The sequence below is a fragment of the Protomyctophum parallelum genome (assembly GCF_964188405.1).
Source record: "Protomyctophum parallelum genome assembly, chromosome: 16".
Taxonomy (NCBI): Eukaryota; Metazoa; Chordata; class Actinopteri; order Myctophiformes; family Myctophidae; genus Protomyctophum; species Protomyctophum parallelum.
The window spans coordinates 10,920,760-10,927,861 of record NC_139711.1 but is presented as its reverse complement, the minus strand read 5'-3'; positions in this window follow the sequence as shown (position 1 = coordinate 10,927,861).

Genomic DNA, 7,102 nt, shown 5'->3' with positions numbered 1-7,102 from the left:
GATAATGATGTTGAACCGAGGGGAGAAGCTGTGGTGTCCATGTTTGCTTTCATCACTCAATTTGCGCATTGACTGGCTGGCTGACCCCCCCTGCTGAGCTGTGTTTTATTTGGCACACTGTACAGGATCTAACAGCAGCACTGACACACACACACACACACACACACACACACACACACACACACACACACACACACACACACACACACACACACACACACACACACACACACACACACACACACACACACACACACACACACACAGTAATTGCTGTTGGTCAGCCCACTGAGCCCAGAACTAACTGATCCCCGCTCCGTGTGTTGATGCGTATGTTCACATTGAGGGGTGGGAGAGACATATTGGAAATAGACAGGTAGAGGCATAGGCATGAAGAGAGCACTGTCGAAGCAGACAACCCGCAACACTCAAGGTTAGAGAAGCAATGCTTCCAGCAGGCAAGGCTCGATGATACATGATAAAATGAAGAAATGCCAGCACTCAATATACTGTAGGCCTATGTCCTTTTCACATGATTTATTTACCTCTGACGGGCAGACAACGACAGAGAGGTAGAGAAACAGACAGAAACAGTAAGAACACCACTCCATCACACACCACACAGATGAGCACTTGTGAGCTTTTATGTTTGGATTAGGGATGCAATGATATACAGTATACATCAGATGTAATGCATTAAAAATCATTATAACTACCAGGTAACACTTTATTCAGAGGTCTGGTCTATGTTGCATTATAATCACATTTACAAAGCATCCTATTGCATTATAATGCACTTATAATGCCAGAAAGTTTGTTGGTGAAATTACAGTCTGTCATTATCACAAGAAACCATTTTTCAGCCCTCCGAGTCACCATTCTGTTTCATTTACAAACCATTTCATCTCAGACTAATGTAACCCATCATTAATCTGTGTACTGCTATTCTGAGAAGTGAGCCATCGGATGTATACACGATCTAATCCCCCAAACTCATATAACCAACATCAACCTGTTAAGTGGTCTGTATTCATATAGTACGAAGAAAAAAGTGGAATGTCCGCACACGATATAATTCTGTTCCCCGTCTTTTTTATTTCAACCTATTCAATTACCTATTTTACCTATTCAACGTTTCGCCCCGCCGGGCTTTCTCAAGTTACGTATTTGGTATGGCCTTGAAATCCTTAGGCTGTATGTGAAGATCCACTCCAGAGCAATACAAATACATCAATTATTTGTATTGCTCTGGAGTGGATCTTCACATACATGATATTGGCTTATCAATTGATTGAATGACGACACCCAGTTATGTTCCACCTATTTAAGGATTTCAAGGCCATACACAATTTACACATGTAACTTGAGAAAGCCTGGAGGGGCGAAACGTTGTTGTATTTATAGGTTGAAATAAAAAAGACGGGGAGCAGAATTATATTGTGTGCGGACATTCCACTTCGTTCAGTAATTTTTTGGGTCCAGCACCGTGTTCTGGGGCTGGGATGTGCATATCGTTTTCCTGCTTTACTGTATTCATATAATGCCTTTTTCCAAACTTCTTTACAGTGTACCGTATATGACATTTATATTTTGACAGGGACTTAGCGCTTGCTCAAGGGCACTTTGGCATGATGCCACGAGAATCGGAGATAGAACGTGCCAGATACTTTACTGCAGGACCAGTGACAACCAGGAACAGACTGGGTGACGTGACGACCACGAAGAGTGTGGTGGCATCTGGAGAGACAGAGGACGGCAATCTGGAGGCTAGGGTAGTTTGATTGAATAGTGTATTAGACTTAAATGTCAAAACTGCAACAGAGTACAGTCAATGTTGAGGGTTGGTACTTGGCAGCCCAAAGTGACCACTTCCTCCGTGAGAAGGAACCAAAATCTACAGACTGCAGTAAAACATGCAAGGAGGGTTTAAAAGTGTGGTGCCGAGGCTGAGATGTGTGCTGTTCAGCGGCAACGACAATGCAACGCACAGAAGGCTTCTGCACTCATGGTCAGATGGAGGAAGAGCCAGGCCCGGACACCCACAGCACCTGGAGCAGGCCTCTTAGCGCCACCAACATCTCCTCAGCTATCTTCCCTATTGACGGTCTCTCTCGCAAGAGACAGTGAGGGTTGTACTGTAGCATGCCACTTGGACACACTCGACACAGGCCGGGGTCTGATCAGCCTTGGTCGGGTCTCCTGGAGGAGGGTGTATGTTGTAAGACCCAGAAACACCCAACGATTCCAGGTTTACAACACTGATGATGTGTCCAAGTTTGTGCACCGGTAGATTTAATTTACTGCCAATAAAGTATTCTATTCTATTCTATTGAACAGGGAACTTTCTTACTCCCAGACAACTATTCTACCTCCTGAGCCATTGCTGCCCAGAGAGCAGATAGGCCTTTAGGGTGGGACTAGCCAAACCAGTGGGCTAGTGGCCGGTAATTAATTGGTTTGGTGGTGGGGGGGGGGGCAAAGTAAGAGAGAAACACTCAGTTCCTTCAACAACTACTATCAGCAAAGGTTACATAAAATAACCTATTGCTTCACAGAAGTCAACAAAAGAGCACTAACATAATATGCTGCCCTGCTCACAACTGTAAATGTGATACAAGGTGTTCCAAACCCCTCAGTTAACATTTCTTTGGTAAATCAAGAAGTCAACACATGCTGATTGGGTGCTCAGGTCTATTTTGTCTCAGTGTGTTTTCATTGGAGATGGAGACCATTGTGTATTTGTATGGAGGATATTGGTGAAGCGTTAAATTGAAGCCCCATGATAAGATTCATGTGTCTAAATCAAGACCGTTTTCACAACAGCAGCAGACTGGTAACCACAGCACGGCTTTAATATAGAAACAGCTTATCAATGTTTGCTCCAATGACAAAAACAGTCAGTTTGAATGTGTTTGTCCTGGCAAACAAGCTTAATTGTTCCATGTGACATGGGTACACACCAATATCTATATTAAAAATCTTCATAATACATCCTATCAAGCGTATTCAGCAGTAGTCAAGGAGAGGACAAGTTCAAATGTTTTTTATGCAGGGGAGTAGGCTCTGCAAGGATGCTCTGTTTCAGTAATGTCCTGCAAGTTCATGCGCATACACACCTGGGAGCTCCCCACTACATTAACCAGGCGTCAACAAACAGGTGTACTGCAGCAGAGCATTTCACCACCCTACACAGCTGTTCAGTGGTGGACGTTAAGGGCCATGCAGGGATAAGAATTATACATTCAGATCTTTCACTGAGATGTTTCTGGAAAGTAAAAGGGATTTGATCCAGCTACCCACCTGAGTTAAAGCCCAGAGAAGAAACTACTTCCTCTTCTACATGCATTTACCAAACTTTTAGAGGGCGCTCAGGATTAGATAGGCCTACCACAAAACTAATCAGGGTAACAAGGATCAAAGCCAGTGAAGTGTGTTGAAGGGTATGAGGAATCCTGTCACAGTGCTGGTGACCCTGGTGTCTGTGGAGTTTGGGCTCTACACCTTGTCTCTCTGTGCCCCAGAGTGGCTGGTACAGACGGAAGGGCTTAGAGAGGGTCTCTTTACCATCTGCAATGTCTACGAGGGCTTCTCCAGCTGCACAACATTTCCAGCCTGGGTGGGTAAGCAACCCCTATGTGTCGTTTTTTTAGAGAAGTGTACAATATGTCCCCTCGTATAAATACCTGGGAGTGCAGATCGATGAGGACCTGAGCTGGCACACACATGTTACAACACTGTGTTCTAAGATACACCAGCGTCTACACTTTCTCAGAAGACTTAGGCTCTTCGGAGTCAGTGTAAATATTATGTTGACCTTTTACAGAGCTAGTATAGAGTCAATCTTAAGATACGGTATGTCCAGCTGGTTTGGCAATCTAACTGTGAAGTACAAATCTCAAATATGTAGGCTAGCAAATATGGCTGGGAAGATCATGGGAATATTGTATCCGACCCTTTGCATGTGTTGTACCAAGAGTACGAGCTAATGCCATCCGGTAGGAGATATAGAACTCCACGGTATATGTATAATAGATTTAAACACTCATTTGCTCCCCTGTCAATCAAAGTGCTCAGAGATTGCCGAATGCACTTTATTGACTAAACTGCACTTTATCAAGGGAATGTGTGCAATATCTCTATTTTGTATGTTAAATGGTGTTTTTCTTATGTGAACGTGTATGTTATTTGTATGCAGCTGTGACTCTGTCTCCAAGACAAATTTCTCCCCCCAAGGGAAACAAATAAAGACAACCTTGAACCTTGAAATGCTCATTGGTCAATCAACAGTGATGTAGCAATGTGTAGGTAGAGGTAATATCTGAGTGCCAGAGTCCAATGTAACAGGAATAGGCCATGTAAATGGTATACCTACCAAGTAAATCAATTCTGTTAGCTGTGATTATGATTAAAGCTGTGCACACATTACTTTTACTTATTACTTTTTATTTTTTTTAACTTTTACATACAGGTACATACAGTTTATCATGGATGTTCCTGGCTGCATCTTGTGCTCTCTCCTTAGCTGCTCTCTTCAGCATCAAGCCTGCTATATGTAGAGGAAGGAGAGCCATGGCTGCCCTAGTCCTTAACATCTGCTCAGGTATATAACTATAGATATTTATTATTGTTTTCAGGATATTTCTCGTTTATCAGACAGAGCAGTGGGACTAGGCAGAGTGGGGAGCTGACCTGTTCTGACATTCCATATGTTGACCCTTCCCTCAGGCTTCTTACTGGACTTGGACATTGAGTGGCTCTACTAGGTTCAAGGTTCAAAGTTCAACATACTATAGAAGAGTTTTTACTTTGAGGTCAAGCACACAAATAGCTGCTGAGGGTGAAATTCAATGTTAATAATACACTTTCTCCTACTTTAAATTCCAGTAACAAGCTGATGCCTTCTGATGCAAGCGTCATATTGCTCTTTAACGGTGTGGCATTTCAATGAAAAGACCAAGACACATTGTTTACCTTATGGCCTGTCATTTTTCTCTGCCTTACAACAGAATAGATGGTTAAGGCACTTCTAAAGATTTCATTCACTGAACTCATTGCAGCTTTGCTTCAAATGTTCACATGTGATTTTTCATTTTGTATAAAGTAATTGCATGAAGTATAACATAAGCATTACTATTAATATTAATAATATACTAAACTATACATATTTAATATACAGGTATTTGCTACAGGAACTAGAATGATCATAATATGATTAATGACCTGCTGTGATTACAGTATGTTATGATTTTTCCATGCAATTATACCAGGGGTTGGAAATAAAATAAAATAATTTACGTTTAACGCTTTTTTTCCAACGCTTTTTTATAGCGGTTTTGTATAACGTTTTTTTATAACGTTTTTTATAACGTTTGGGTCCTAAGACCTTCGTCAGTGCTATCTTAGGACCGAAACGTTTGCTTTTTAATTGCACTTTGAGCACAGAGCACTTTATGAGTATGATAAAATAAATAAAAAATATTTTCTTAAGTCTCAGTCTAAGGAGTTTTACTTCTATTTTGTATACGGTGAGCGGGTCTTTTTCTGTCAAAGTTTCCCTTATGTTTTTGAGACCACCGCTACCGTAGTCAAGTTTGGAAAAAAAGGACGAAGAAAGGCGCAACAGTTTTCTCAGTGCTTCAAAGATCAAGATGCCACATTTTCTATATGAACTCCCAATATACAATGATGCTCTCCAAACTGACAAGCATAAATATTTTCTTTATGAGAAAGCTTTCTCAAAGATTGGGGTAAAAGAGGTTAAAAACTAACTTAAATGGACTATACTGGTTGTGAAACAATATACACAGTAAAAGAGTGCCAATTTAACGATGAAATTAGCACTATTTTACTGTGTCTAGCTCAGAAAGTGTTAAGTTAACACAGGCTTTTACAGTGTAACTGTAAATGTAGGCTAGACATTTATATTAATTTTCATTCTTCTCTAGTTGCTTTCTGTATCAGTGGGTTGATTGCCTTCGTGATGTCTATGGAGAAGATGTCAGAGTTGCTGAATTACCTGGGTTGGACCTTCTACATCTGCTGTGCCAACCTCTTCTATGGCTCGTTAGTGTCCGTGGCACTGGGCGTGGTGCAGGGTGACAACTCACGGGTTGAACCAAGCACAGCTGGACTGGAGGTGGATCTGCCAGTGGTAGCAGCCTGAGGGTGGGCAAAGGTTTATTCACAAATTATCTTCTGGCACATTGAGTTTCCTTTTTAAATATTTCAGCTGTCTCCTCTGTCTGACACAGACCTCAACAACATAAGCCCCAAATAGAAGTTTATAGCAACTATATATAGTTTCTACAACCCACATCACGATCTACCCATATAGTATTATTTTCACGATTTTAAATTAAATTTGGACAATTTTAGCATATGACATGCCCAAATAGGGATGGCAAGTTCAGTGGTTAAGCCTTTATTTTTGTGCCCGACACATTTTCATTCAAGCGATCATTTAAATTACAATCATTACAATCAGGCATTTTATAAATGACCATAATCATTGTATAACACCTGTTAGATCTGTGTGTAAATGATTTATTTCTTTGTTATAAAAACACTGGAGAAAACAAATAGATCTTTATCAAACAGCACCACCCAGTGGCAGAATACTCAAGTCTCTCCAGTATTTCTTCCAGACCATCTTGAGTGTTTCTCCTTGCCATGTATAATTGATCAAGAATAATAGTAAATCGTTTTTTATTGTTCACAATTAAGTAATCACAAAACCAAATAATTTTGGTTGCACCTTGCTGTCTCCTCACAAAATTTGAATATAGCCATAACATTTCACAACCCATAATAAAAGATATGCCATTGCATACCATTAGCAAGCACAGCAATAAAGGCATAAAAACTTGTTTTCTTCCATACAGCATTATAATCAACAATAATTGTGATTTATAATCAAGATTGCATTAAGCCAAATTGGGATGACTTTCTTAATTTATCATGCAGCCCTAGTTGTAGTTGGATGTGATATTTGGATATACTAATTAATCAGATTTGGAATAATAGCCAAAGTCACTGTGCTAACACATAATATGAAATCCATATTTTTATCCTGTCAGATTTGACCTCAAGCTGAATTTATCTG